The sequence below is a fragment of the Tamandua tetradactyla genome, chromosome 1, assembly GCF_023851605.1.
Source record: "Tamandua tetradactyla isolate mTamTet1 chromosome 1, mTamTet1.pri, whole genome shotgun sequence".
Classification (NCBI taxonomy): Eukaryota; Metazoa; Chordata; class Mammalia; order Pilosa; family Myrmecophagidae; genus Tamandua; species Tamandua tetradactyla.
In genome coordinates this window covers 139,261,835-139,277,097 of record NC_135327.1, presented here as the reverse complement: position 1 = coordinate 139,277,097, position 15,263 = coordinate 139,261,835, and the positions used below count along the sequence as shown (strand labels likewise).

General features: G+C 35.4%; 1 protein-coding gene across 6 annotated transcripts in view; it reads right to left on the bottom strand.

The window, feature by feature from the left end:
• The window catches only part of MAGI2 (membrane associated guanylate kinase, WW and PDZ domain containing 2), a 1,430,555-nt gene that overhangs the window by 577,807 nt on the left and 837,485 nt on the right, over positions 1 to 15,263 (bottom strand). The window lies entirely within an intron of this gene.

The window sequence follows — 15,263 nt, the reverse complement described above, 5'->3', positions numbered from 1 at the left end:
GTTGCATAACCACTCTACTAGGCACTGTCAGCAAAGCCCAATTATGGCTTACTCTTAGAATACATTTTCTGCAGTAAGATTCTCTAGCTGATATATTGCTGGTGGTTCACTCTCTCCAGTTGATAAGCAATCTTCAGAAAAGGATGAGCCCAATAAAGAACATAGCTTGAGTTATCTTCCAGCTTCTAGAAAATTAGGTGCCACCACACAAGAAACATGTCAACAGACATATCTGAATCACTATTTAGACTTAAACCAAGATCTATATTAATAAAGAAACTGGAAGATGGTAGTTAGCAGAGATTGGGCCTTACGAGGACAGTGAAAATGAAAGCTCTATGAGGAACAAACTTTCTTGGTTCTGTTTTCCACTGTGTCCCCAGAACTAGGAACAGTACCTGACAATCAATAAATATTCAATAAATATTTTTAATGAAAAAATGTGTTATTTTGTGCTCTAATATAATATTTCCCACTTCATTCCCTGATGTTTTCTTTCTAAATGTGTTCAGCCTAGGCAAATCTATGAAATTACAGATTATAGTTCCTATTTCTAGATGCTTCATTCAGCACTTACATTGGCTCCTCTCTATAAGGATGTGATGCATTCTTTCTTTCATCATTTCTTCTGTCTGATAAAGTAGGAAAGACTCTATTTATTCAGCAAACAACAGGAGTTATTTAATGGAGTTGTCATTTAAAAAATAAAGGATGTTATAGTATAGTAAATAATCTCTATTTTTAGGTAGGTTGACTAATAACACACCAACTAGAGTTCATACAAGTGCCCACTACCCTGAATTTACATTTTAAGGCTGTGTAACTGGTACATTAAGCAAACAGGACATGGAAGATGAGTGCTAAGCAATGAATTTGCTTCCACTTTTATTTTATATCTGTTTAGTGAGCTAGCTATTCCTCTTCCCCCTTTTTAAGGCATGAACAAGCTCCAGATTCATTTGTTCATGTTAAGTTAATAAGAAGATCTACCCTTAATTTAAATAGGAAAATATGGCTTCTATTTAGTAACCAACCATCAGGCCTCATATGATATGCAATGCTTAAGTTCACATGTCAACTTGGCTAGGTTATGGTGTTCAGTTGTTTGGTCAGGAAAGTCTGTTTGTTACTGTAAGGATATTTTGTGCATTTAAATCATTAGTCAGTTTATTGCACCTATGGCTGATTGTATTTATAATAACAAAGGAAACTGTCTTCAGCAATGAGAGAAGTCTCATCCAATCAGTTGAAGACCTTAAAGGGAAAATTGATGATTTCAGCAGTCAGAAAGTATTTCTATCTCTACCTCAGCTGGTCAACTTTTCCTTGGGAATTCATAGGAAACTTAATCAGAGTTTCCAATTTGCAGCCTGCCCTACAGAATTTGGACTTGCCAATTCCCATGGTCATATGAGCCAATTCCTATAATAAATCTCTTAACATTTACAAACACACACATATCTTGTCTGCTCTGTTTCTCTGAAGAACCCTAATACAATATGAGTACTCTAAATTTGATTTAAAGTTAGATATTCTTTCCAACTGCTATATTTGACAACCATAGTTTCTGGGTTTCTGGCACCTCCAGGATCAACATGGACAGGTGATAAAGAGAGGGAGCATTCTGCTTAACTACTACTTTTGTGGGTGACTTTGTGCTAGACTTTGAGATTCAGATTCTCCCTGTGTGAAATGGTTAAAATAATACTTTCACTAAAGAAACATTGTGAGAATTGGAGATAATGCATGCTGAATGCCAAGCTTGGTATTGTCATTTGATGTTGTGATATTGTAGTTATTATTGGTCCAAATGTTTCTCCATGTGTGCATTCATTCCCCTTAAGCCAAGAGACCGCTTAGCCTGTTTGTAGCAATCCCAGTAACTACTTATTGGAGCATTCAGGTTCTATCTCATCAGCCATGGCCTTTAGAAAGCATTTCTTTATGCCAAGCTACAGTCTTTCTTTCTTTATCTTCTATTATTTGCCCTAGTTCTACTCATTAAGGTCATTCAGAACAAATCTCATTCCTTTATCATGCAACTCATCAGTCACTTAAATACAGTGATCATGTTCCCCTAGAGCCTTCTTAGTAAAGGTCCAATGCCAAGTTCATGGAAAATCTGGGGCTCACATTTGGACTTGCAAGTCCACTTGGATGATTAATTTGGACTTCATCTGGGCCACAATCATTTCCTACCTATACCTTGCCTCACTGAAGTCCTACAACCCACTGGCTAACTTCTGTGTTTTAATACATGTATTGAACTTATTTTTGCTGCAGTGAGGATAAATTCTGTTCCAGTGTTGGGTGTCAGAAAATGTAATGGAGTTTATGATATGGCTTAGGTGACATCAAAAAGAAATCAGAAGTTTCTAGAAACCAAGGAGATGAGATGTGAACAATCTATTAAACAATTATCCAGTTTTGAACAGTGCAATAATGTGGTTGCATTTAATTTCTTCAAGCACACTGACAGCAATTCTGGTACTTGAAAGTGGGCTATGAGTACAAAAGGTCTGCAAAGGGCAAGTCATACAGCATGACAAATAAGTCATATAGTCTTGTTCCTGCCGTACCTTAGCATGGCCTGTCACATTCCATTCCCTTCTATCAACTGACCCAGCCCCCATCAGCTTCCCTTCCTAACTCAAACTGTACCTTTTCATCTTCCAGTCTTGATATTTTCACCTTTGTATTTAATCCTTTTTCTTACTATTGACAAAAAATTGATCAATTTGTTATTTCTGAAGTAACCATGATTTACCTTCATTCACTTTTTGGAATACGTCTATTTTTTTGTATGATTTTTACCTCTACCATTGTTTCTGCAAAAAGATGTCATTAGGAAACTATTTCTTTACTGATAGTGATGTTATATACAATTTAAATGAAACATGCAAAGCAAAAAAAAAAAATACTTCTTTTGAGTAACTGGAAATCTCTGTTGGAGGAATGAGAACAATTTTATTAAATAACTAATATTTTCAATATTTTCTAGAGTCCAACTCTGTAATAAGTAGTCGTAGAAGTCTACCAAGAAGCAAATGTAGTCTCAAATTATATATGATAAAATCAAATCAGCAATATTTTTAAAGGTACCCAAGAAATAGAAGACAAGCAACAATACAGGGAATGTGACCAGCTGGGATGAAAAAGAACATTAACCAGAGGTAGCTTACCAGTGAATAAATCTTTACATTAAAATAACAAATGAACTAGGAAAAATAAATAAATAAAATTAATTAGATATGAATTCCTTCCTGTGTCAGCTCCAGGACCATATACACTCAGAGACAAACATTTTTCTCCCCTGCTTCATCTCCTAAACTACTATTTAAAAGATCTGCTTAGATGAAGGGATTGGAATTTGAAGATTAAAGAGGAAAATGGCATATTTTATGAACTACCAAGGACATGATAAAATTTGTTAAATGATGAAGAGAAATAACATCAAATATCAATTGAAATGATTTGGTCCATTCACCAAACTTTGGACAAAGACAAATGTGTGAGACTCAACTGGCCAGACTGCTGATATCAACATAGCATTGAGTTTAGTGAATGATATGGAATGTGAGGAGAAGCAGGGTAAGCTTAGCACATACCCCATCAACCCATCTAACGTCTGACAGCACACTATGAGCGCACCCATTCCTAGGGCAGTATTGTATCTTAGACAGGACAGAGGAGTTATTTTAGTTAAATTTGCTCTGTATTCATCAAAGGGCCATTGCCTGGTGATATATCAGTAAATATTATTTCCATTCTTATTGTTATTCCGTAAGGCATTGCGGGAAAAAAAAATCACATAAGAACATCTGAATTATAAAACGTGGCATATTCTCCTAGGAGAAGCTTTCTGATTCCTGCTATGAAGTAGGAATATAGTAGAAAATCTACATAGGACTCTCCATTGTCAGGATTTGAAAGCAAAGGATAAGCAAAGTAAGAATAAAGGAAGCAAATAATGTCAGTGATTTGGGGTAGAAACAAAACACTTGAAAGATGAAAAACCTACATTGTAAGAGAATGAAAATATGATAGGTGTGAAATATTTTTTTAAAAACCTGAGAAGACTAAAATGAAGCTTAGTGTAAAGGTAGGATGATAAGCAAAAATGAAAAATGTGTAATATAACAGAGCAAAGAAGTTGCCCCGTGAAAAATATCTTCAACTTCTGATTAATTCAGTTGCTTCTAAGATGAGTGAGTATATATTAGCATTCCCTGGGTATAAACTTTTCATGATAATAAACAAAAGATCAAGATATATTATTTCCTCTCTATCTTAGTTTGCTAGAGCTGTCACAACAATGTACCACAAACTGGATGACTTAAAACAATAGAAATTTATTGTGTCACAATCAATTCTACAAGTCAAAATCTGTAAGAGAGAATGCTTCCTTGCCTCTTCCTAGTTGCAATCCCAAGGCTTCAATATCTGCGTTAATTGTCACATGACATTCCCCCCACCTTGCCCTGTCTGTCCATCTATGTCCAAGTTTTCCCTTCTTATAAGGATACCAGACATATGGGATCAGGGCCAACCCTTATCCAATTTGGCTTCATCTTAGCTAAAACCATGTTCAAATACCCTATTTCCAAGTAAGGTCACCTTCACAGGAAAAGTGGTTAGGACTTGAACGTGTCTTTTGGGGGGACACAATTCAGTCCATAATACTCTTCAATAGTCCAAACAGGCTTTGAAGAAAGTGACCTACAGCTATTCCCTCTTAAGTTCTCTAGTTGTACAGATGAAATCCTGAAAAGTGAAAAAAGTGCCAACATACCATGTATAATGAGAAAAAAAAGAGAATGGATGAATTTGTAAATTTGCATTTTACTAATAAATTTTAACAACTTGGTAATGTACCCATAGTTTTAAAGATCTAATATAAATCTAATGCATTCATTAGCTTGCTTTGCAAATATGCCACATACAGAATATTTTATTTAAAAAAAAAAGACAAACATTATTTGGGGTCAAAGAATACGCAGCTTCCAACTTCATTACAATACTATTAGAAAATATCTAGTCATTTTTCTTAAATGTATTCATATATGCTTAGAATGTTTTAGGCATATAAGAACATCAGGTTTGTTTTCATTTATAGGATGCCTTTATAAATTAGTTGTTGAGGCAATTTAATAAAATGCTAATCTGAATATGAATTTATATATACATATTATATATATAGCTTCTAGAGAGAAGATAGTTAAAATATTTCATACTAAGAGATGTTTTACATGTAGAGTTGTAGGGGACTATTTTTATAAATACATCCCACTTGACTGACATTGCCAGGGAATGTGGTATTTAGGTGAATATTCTAGCCTTTCCTGTTCAGAGTACCATACTTTAAAATTTTAATCAACTTTGAAGGAGATCTTTCTCAAACATTACCTTTCTTCATATAACTTAACCTTTCCTGGATAGCTCGAGGTCATTATTAATAAAAATCAATAGCTGTGCGAGGCTGCAATACTCTGTAGACTGATGAGTCCTCCCACTATAACAAATGACCCCAGATGACGCATTCTTTACTTTCTTCGGTACATTTTTGCTACTTCCTCATGTCCATCACCATCAAGTTGTCCATCCGCCTGCCTCCAGGAGTCTCTATCCCCACACACAATGATGCACATACCCTCTACTTTGTTACACAGTTCATCATAAATGAGATGTTTATTAAAATTGAGGGGGGTTGGGCAGAGAGGGAGAAGAATAGTTGAAATTATAAAAGTTGTAGGTACTATTGGGAAATTCATATTCTTGGACATCCTTGGAGGTAGAAATGATAGAAACTGCCCTTTCTGCAACAGGTCACACTTCATTCCAAGAAAATAATACTTGCTTCTTCTCCAGGGAAACCAGATGGCTGCATCAGAATTTTTTCTTTGGAAGCTTTTGGAGACAATTTATTCTCACCCTTAGAGAGTAGGGAGTAGAATTACAACATATCTAGTACTCTTGGAAAACATTCGATGGAACTGGCCTGGCGAATCCTTTTTGCTCCTGTGTATTAGTCCAGAGGCAACAGATCTCATTAGAAAATGGTACCCTTAAGGGTCAGATGACAGTGGCAAAGGGAAGCTTTCTCTGCAGTCAAATGCATGTCCTTTGCTGTAATATACTTAGATATTGTGGGGCAGAGTGTGGGGAGTTGGAGGAAAAGTAAGAAAATCACCAGAATATTTTAAATTTAGTCTTTTCCTTTTATCTTGCCCACTATGATTAGGTTCGACTCAGTTTGAGATCACTATATATTGTTTATAACTTTTGCTTACTAATTCCATATGCTAAGTATTTGAGTTATATTTTAAAAAGGTAGTTTTCAAATTTATCATGATAGTGGAAGGGAATAAATGTTCACATATTACAAGAAAATCTAAACCCACTCTAATGTAAAAAGAAAGAAGAGAAGGGTAAGGTTGTGGGCAGAAATCTTAACAATGCTCAATTAATAATTGAATAACATCTGATTTCCAATTAAATTTGACGAAGAATAGAGGACTATGAGCAAACACATGCCTCCTTATAGCTTACTGAAAGCCAGTCTGAATTATCCAGTAAAATACCCAGCAGGAATTCAAGCACCACATGCTCATGTCAGCTACCATGCCTTTACATTTCTTTAGCATGAGAACCTGCATGGCTAATTCCTCTTCTTAAAATAACTCTTCGAATTTGCATACTTCCCAGTGTTTCCAAGTACTTGTATACCACTCCTAAAAGGATTGGCCTCCTTATTTCTGTTCTCCAAACTCTCTGCTGATTTTCTGTCTCTAGTAGAAAAATTAAAGAAGTCTCTGTGATATTTTTGGGAAAAAAAAGGAAGACAGTATCAACAAAGACAAGCATTATGGAGGAAGGGCAATTCTATCAATCCAAGAAATATTTAGGTGGTACAGCAATAGAACTTTGGTGGGGAGAGGGATTAATGGTGAATATGGGTTTATTAACCAAGTATACCAGGTTTAGAGATTGAGTGATTTAACACATTGTGACACTATGAATTAGTGTAGGAAAAACATGATTATAGAACTGGCCATAGAAGGATCAGAACTATATTATGGAGTATACCAAAAAAAAAAAAGAAAAAAAAAGAGGTATGGGAGGCCAGAACATGAATCCACAAGGTTAATCAGAGTAATTAATTCAAGAATATAATTACTACAGTTATGATACGAGGTTAACCCAGGTCCAGATTTCAAGGCTTAATTGATGCTGCAGCTCTCAACTATTGAAATAGAACCCTTTGAACTAGGAAGTGTTGGGTCCCAGCTGGGGCAGGCTGAACCTCATAATGGGGTTATGGGGTTTCCATTATTGTTAGAGAAAGGAACCTAGGCATTCATTCATTCACTCATTTATTCATTTGTTCTCCTTATATTTATTGATCATTTCTTAGGTGCCACGGATCATTTTAAGCTTGAGAATTAGCAGGGATCCAAACAAATTTTCTGACCTTTTGGAGTTTACCAATGGATATAGAATATATTATCAGTTCTAATAAGTGCAATAAAGAAAATGAATTGGAGGAAAGAAATGAGAATGACAGCAGGCCCTGTTTTGGATAGGGTGGTCAGAGAAGTGTTTCCTGAAGATCTGACTATTGAATGTCTTAAACTGAGAAAGAACTGGTGGATATTTAGAAGAAGAGCAGTCCAGGGAGATGGAATGACAAATTCAACACTACAATTAGGTAGCAATATGCTTGTATTTGATGAACAAAAAGCAAGCCAGTGTGGCCCATCTAAATAGGCTGGAAATGTTATAAATCACACTTTCCATTTTATTATAATTAATATTGATTTGTAGTTTTTGCTGGTCACTAAATTTCACATCCATAGAGTCTTTAAGAATTCACTGTCATGGAAACACTCCTATCCAGTCAAGCTATGTTGACCAGTTGATCCTCATTTTATCTGGTTGCTATATATATAGGTATAGCCTAAAGGAATGTAAAAGAACTGATTAAAATTTAGAGAAAAGTTGACTACACCAGTATATTAGATTTTAATCTGCTGCAAATGATTTGCTATAATAGCCAGGTTTTCCAAGCCTTTGACAAAGAGGAAGTTTCATATGGTGTGAATATTCTACAACATAATTGTTTTAAACATACGGCATCAAGATATTTCTGAGAACTGTCAACTTGGAATTTTTAGTCAAATCCCTCAGCATATTCAGCATGTCTGTCTTATTTGTGCATGATCAATGAAGACCTCAAAGTTTCAGATATTGTTTTTGTTCACAGTCTGAATAAATATTGCCATTTATTAAAAAATTCATAAAACCATACACATCTAGTTTAACTTTGTTGGAGACTGAGATCAATGCTCTTTGAAATCAAGTACTTGTGTAGCAATAAAAAATTGGGGCATTGCCTTTTCTATTTTTGATGTTTTTTATTCCTCCTGAGATAAATGACAGAGCTGAGGTCAACCAGGTTCTAGTCTTCTCTGTCCCTCAGATCAGGAATGTAGAAGATGTAAGGAAAGAATATCTCAGGAAGACTTCCTTTTCTGATTTGAAGTTCAGATACAAAAAGTCCTTTTATAGACTAGGATGCTAGGTTATAACTTTCAAACCATTCATGTGGACCAAATCTCTGAAAAAACATGGGGAGGAAGGGGACTTTAAGGCACCACTGAAAACCACTGGGGTAAATAAAACTTCTGTTTTATGAAGGTCCATTTGTAAAATCTAAGACTTACTATGCAAGGGCCATTGATCATCATTATGGTGCATTTACTTCAGGGAAACACTAATGGGCCCTCATGTAAGAGACAGTTGTAATCAATTTACTCAAGACTCTTGCATGCTTCCAATGGGATGAGCCAATTCAGTGTCTTTAAAAAAAGTCACTAAATTGTCGGATCCACTGAAGTAATCTCAAATATTTCATAGCTATAACAATACACACATTAACATTATGAAAATATTTATTACCAACATTGTTATCTGCTTTTTTTGGCCACCTAGAAAAACAACTCAGAGGGTTTGAAAATATTCACCCAATCAGCAAAATCCAATAAGTTCTGTTTATACAAGCAGTGGAGAAGAAAGCACTGTTTTGAGAAAATAAATCAATTTTTCAGTCCTGCAGTTTATCTTCCCACTTACAGAGGGTCATGACAATATTTTCAGGTGGAATCTCAATTTAACTCAGATAAAAACTACCAGGAGATGTGTACAGGAATTAGAAAAATCATTGTAATTAAAGACATAAGCTTAAGGGGAATGAATGAAACCATGATTGCTAGTTTCTGATCCCTAGGTTTGACCCAATACTATAACTGGATGTGAGAGTCAGTGAAGTGATTCCTACACCCATGAATGTTGGTCTTATTTTAACAATGCAGCCTCCAAACATTGTTCTGTTCATTTCCACTATAGTTGAACAGAAACTTAGATAACTACTAGTACACTGGTTGACATTGTGGGTTAGGTGGTAGTGAATGAGTCATTTTATTTTTCTTGACTTTAGTCTTAAGTTACTAATATTATCTAAATTAATTTAATAGTTAATAAATTGTTTAGTTCATTCCTTTTAGTTTCTTTTGGGAAAAATATTTAGAAATAGGTGTTTTCATTATATGTTTTAGAAAAGGCTGAGCCTACAAAAGTCCCAAACCAAAGAAGGAGCTGTCAGTTTAATGCACAGTAGCATTTCCAACCTTAGTGTCTTACATGAGAGCAGAAAGATGCAAAAATCATACACTTTCTATCAATAGTTCTGAGGGTAAATTGAATCACTTATTTAAAAATTGCCATTACAAGATCTCAAGAGGGTGTAAAACTTCACTAAATGTGTTTTTCTCTCCTGGCTAAATAAACAGCTTGTGAACTTTATGTGTAAATGTACAACGTCCCTAATATGTACACCCAAATATATGACCTAGAATCTTCCACAATAGAAACACTGCCAAAAGAAAAAAAAAGTATCAAAAGAAAAATGTTACAATCTGGATATGTAAGAACAGCTGGACCCTTTTAACTGCTAGCTCCCAGAATCTACTACTGTTATGGAGGTTATTCTTTACATAGGATAAAAAAATGTTTTCTTGTAATAGGATGCAAGGGAAAAGGAAAAAAATGAAATTTTATCTCATTTCAATCTCCTGCAATGACAACAATCCTGGCATCAATTTAAGCATTGATCTGCTCTTCAGGAAACATCACTTACATTTCAATAAGTAGAAACTTGGGCTGTTGGGAGTTTGGTGTTTCTCAAGACTATTTATAGCACCAATGATGTCTTTTTTTCCCTTGGAATGAGCATCTCTTTATCACCCAGTGCTATCTTAATTGGGAATAGAGATTCAAATTTTCAATAGGTGATTTGAGGTCATGCTAAAAAAAAAAAAAACAGGGTTGTTTTGGTTAGTGAAATGAAATAGGTAATTGTGTAAAATTTGTTGGATCTGTTCTCTCATTGTCAAAGTGTTTAGCTAATTTTCCTGGAAAATTATCTGTACTTAATACTTATTTTAAATAGGATTCCGTGCGTTACCTCGGAAGGTACAACACTGCTTCATAAACAAATGTGAGAAAACTTGAATTCCGCAGTTCTCTTTAAAAACTATTCGGTAAACTAGGTGTGCTGTTTGCTGTCAGCTCAAGTTCCTGTATGTAGAGAGGTTAAGGTCCGTAATTAAGAGAAACCACTACGTTAAGGTGAGGTTAAGTGCCATATTTGCACCGTACTTTATCAGATATCTAAATAACAAAATGATCTTCTTGATTTGATCTTCATGAAAATCATGGTAATTCAAGAATTTGACTTATGTCCATTTGAAGGAAATATTCAAATTTAGAATTAGATGACTCTTCAGTAGATAGAAAAAAATAGCTTTGTTTCACTCTGAAACATATCAATAAAACACAGTAGCGGATGGTGTGATGGAAGTGCTCTATGGACCATGATTGTGTCTCTAAATTGGTGAATTAAATGGAGTCAGTTCAGGCACAGCTCAGGGGACTCGGGACTCATTAATTATGGTTTTCAGAACATAGGTTGTGGCAGATAGCTGGTATGGGGAGTCATTGAAACCATGAATGTAACATTCCAGAAAATTGAAAGAAGCAGATTGGGCCAAATTAATTGATTTAGAGCCCTGGACAATTCAGCACTTCAGACAATTCCCAAGGAAAGCACTTCTTTCCAGGCTCTTAATAAAGTACTTAGCCTTTAGATTATCAAATTTGCTCATTTAATTCCACCTCCTCGTTGTCTCACCTATCTCTGCCTGTAACCTTAAGTCTAAGGGAGTTGCCTGTATTTACCAAAAAAAGCTCTATGGTCTGTATTTCATGTGGACCCTAAATCTTCGGTAGTGACATAAAGGTTCTCGGTTTATTCCCATTACTTGCCAGCCTTGTCACTGGGCCTTGATCTATTAATCATAAAATTCATCCTCGAAGAGCACTACCTTTCCTAATCTAGAGGTATAGGAGTTAGTTCTGATCAGAAGGCAGTGGAAGTAACTGTGTGACTGTTGAGCAAATTGCATTCACAAAGTGATCGAGTTGGAGACTTCTTCACACTTAGACAAGCTCACTTTATTTTGCTTTCAAACCAGTCCATGCTGTGGTCCATTGTCCTGAATTGATACGTTCTGGGTGGAGTGGAAGCAAATTTCTACTTAAAACTATTAATCTGGCTCATTCTCAGTTGTTAACTAGCTCTTTAATGATTTTATAGCAAATTTGGGGGTGGGGTTAATACTGGCTCATAGGGTGTTAATCTTATAGTAGTTAATAAGGTACTGAACTGTTAATGGAATTCATATTCAATTGTTGGCCAATTCATCAATACACACGACTATGTTCTTGAAATGTCCAGATAAGGAGAAAATGGGACATTGAGGTAGTTTGGCAGAGGACCATTAACTAATGATCAGTTTGGAGCATGAGGCTACACCTGAGACATGAATATAAACTTAGTTTCTAAATGGAAAATGGCTTGTAAAAATCTTACTAAACTCTGCTACATATGTAGCTCATTTGGGCAGTGAAAACAATTACAAATTAAGAAATGCTGGCAAAAAAAGCCATAGAATGGCAGTAATATCCACTTCCAAACAAAAGCAAATGCTCAAAAACAAGTTTTCTCTAAGCAGCAGAGCAGGGAAGCGTAATTGTTATAAATATATGAGTCTTCTTAAAATGACTCATGAAAAAGGTGAAGATGAGATCATCCACGTCATGGAAAAGAGTCCCTTTGCCAAGACCTGTGATCATTGTCATAGCCAAGTCCTATGGGTCATCACATCACATCCTGCAGCTGTTCCATGGCAAACTGAAACGACGACTAATGGAGCAGTTGAGGGAAAGAAGAGAGATCTTAAGAATCAACTATTATCCTGCCTAGGTTTGTGTGGCATGTTGTGGATTGAATGGTACACCCCAGTGTGGACATGTTCTTGGTCTCAGCATGCATTCTGGTGGGTGTGGACTCACTGTAAATAAGATCTCTTCAGGATGCTACTTCAATTAGGGTGTGACCCAACTAAATCAGGTGGGGCTTTAATCCAGATTACAAGAGTCCTTTAAAAACAGAATGAAAGTCAGATGGAGAGAGAAGCCACAGAAAGCAATGAGAAGCTGGAAAAGTGAATGGAACCCAGAAGAGAAAGCAGAATATATCACTAAGTGCATTACCCTGTGCCAGAAAAGCCAAGTTACCCCAAAGATCACCAGCTAGCCAAAAGATACCAACCACAGGCAGAAGCAAGCCTCTGAAACTTTGAGCCAATTAATTCCTGTTGTTAAACCAACTCATGGTATGGTATTTGTTTTAGCAGCCAGGAAACTAAAACATGGCATAACTGTAGATCATAACTGTTGCAGATTAAGTCCTTCCCCATGGCGTCTAGTAAGTAAAAGAGTTGATCTTTTGGACCAAGCCCATTTCTAAGAGGCAGAACTGTAATCCAAGATATTCCATCTGATTATTAAGCAAAAGACAAATTCTATTTGCACTATATCTGGTCACAGATCAAAAAAGAATAGCTGACAATGAGGCAAAAATGTATACCTCTAAGAGATGCTTAAAGAATATATTTATCTTTATAACCACTCTTTGAGTAGATTTCCTATTCCGAAACTGGGGGGTAAGGATGAAGCTCAGCGACAATATAAAGGGGTTTTCTCTGCAATGAGTAGTTTACCTAGATATTTTATAGAGGACACCCTCGACCTTTGCTAACCAAAAAAATGATGAAATTCCAAATTTCCATGAAAAGAAATACATCAATTTGGGATGCATTTCGGATGGGCAGGAGGAAGCAGGGGCTGCCTCTCTACTTCCAGTTGCATTAGTGGTCTTGCTTTTCCAGTTTGTGGGTTGTGGGTTAAGTTCTGGAAACTCCTTTCAGTCTTAGGGATTCCACATTGTTAATAGAAGGTCTGTACCTTAAAGCTGACAGCAGTTTGATTCCTTCTTATTTTCTTTGATGTATTCACAGAATTTCAGACACGGATTTTCTAGTCTGGCCATGGGCCCTAAATACAGTAGCAACCAGGCATGAGAATGCACTAGCAAGAAGGGAAGGAGCAGTGACCCAAGCACTGCAGAAGGGAGAGTGTATAACATGGAGAAACTGGGCTTGTACTAAAGAAACCTTATGGGAAATTGATGTCTTGAAAATCTGACAACTATAAAAACTCTCAGGTCTTTCTTTGCTTGGTGAGTAGTTCATGATTGTTACTCTGCATATTCTGCAAGCACCAACAACAGGAAAGGCTTTCCCTGGGTTTCCTTGAAAAATAACACATTAAGAGGTATCCCTAAGCCTAGAGTTTGTGAACAACCCTGAAGGAACAGCAGTGCTTCTTATTAGAATGTGAATTTTACTGGCTGTAGTTGTGGAAAAATCTGAAGATCTTGAAATTTAAGAATGTTCCTTGGGTATGCACACAGATAGTTACTGCTTCTGACCAGAGAAAAGAGATTCTTACTTACTCAAATACAAAATGTATATTGGTTAAGCAGTGGTATTGATTTCCCAAAGTCTCAGACGTAAATCTGCCTTACTATTCAATAATCAGCTCTATGTACACTAGGGTGATTAGCAAGTTGGCACCCAACACAAAATAAAACTAACTCAGCAGCTTAAAGGATATCTGATGAAGATCCAGGATAACTGACCCTGGGCTATAAAACTCAGCTTTGTTTGAATGTTTTTCAGATATTTCCCACAACATTTAATTGGAACAGAACATTTATGCTAGGTTTAAAAATACTTAAATCTCTTGACATCTAGTTTAGCATAAGAATAGAAACTTATAAATATTTGATTTAATTTTCTCTGCCTATATATAATATATAAATATTATATATAAAGTAGTTTTATAAACAAAAAGGAAAAAACATATCGTTAATCATAATACTATTAAAATACTCCTGTATATTAAGCCCTTGATTCTTTGCGACATAAATAAGATATTTGAATAAATTAGATACAATACACTATTACTGATGGACATACAAACTAATGAATATCACTAAATAATGTCACGAAACTCATAGGAAAAATTATACAAAATTTAATGTGTATTTGCTGAGTTCTTAGATTTTACTATTTTTCAGGACTTACTGACAGCTATTTTCATATGTAATTTATGACGGCTTATATTATCAACACATCCTCCTTTACTTAAAATATTTTTAATCAATCTTGATTTTCATTCATTTTTAACAAAACAAGATGCTAAAAGCATGAACCTCAAAACCTTTTCCTTTTCCTGGGGATTTTGCCTATTTCTTGTAAATGTGGTAATTAGCAACTAAATGCCTCAGCCTACACTAAGTTGCCTTTAGGAGTGCTAAGTAAAGAAAGAGATTTTAATAATTCTATCTACCAACCTCAAAACACTGAGTTCTTGAATAAAGTCCATTGACTTTATTTATCAACAGGTAAATGAAGGATGAGTTAACATAGCAGGTCTAGCTAAGAAGTTGGTAGAACCCAGGTATCTGACAGCCTAGGCAGCAATGTACATATTGTGGATTTTAAAAAATGTCAGTCACTGTAAATTTCAGTATAGTAAAACCAGATTCATTTTAGGACCCCACAATAATGTATAGACTACTTGTACATATAGAATAACTTCATGAGATAGGAAGGAAAAGTGTTTTCTACGTATTTTTCCTTTTGGTTAGTTATTTTAAAATTTCATTAGCTATGTATGCTATGTATGTATATAATTACATTAGACATAAACTACATGCATATAAATGTCACCCAAAT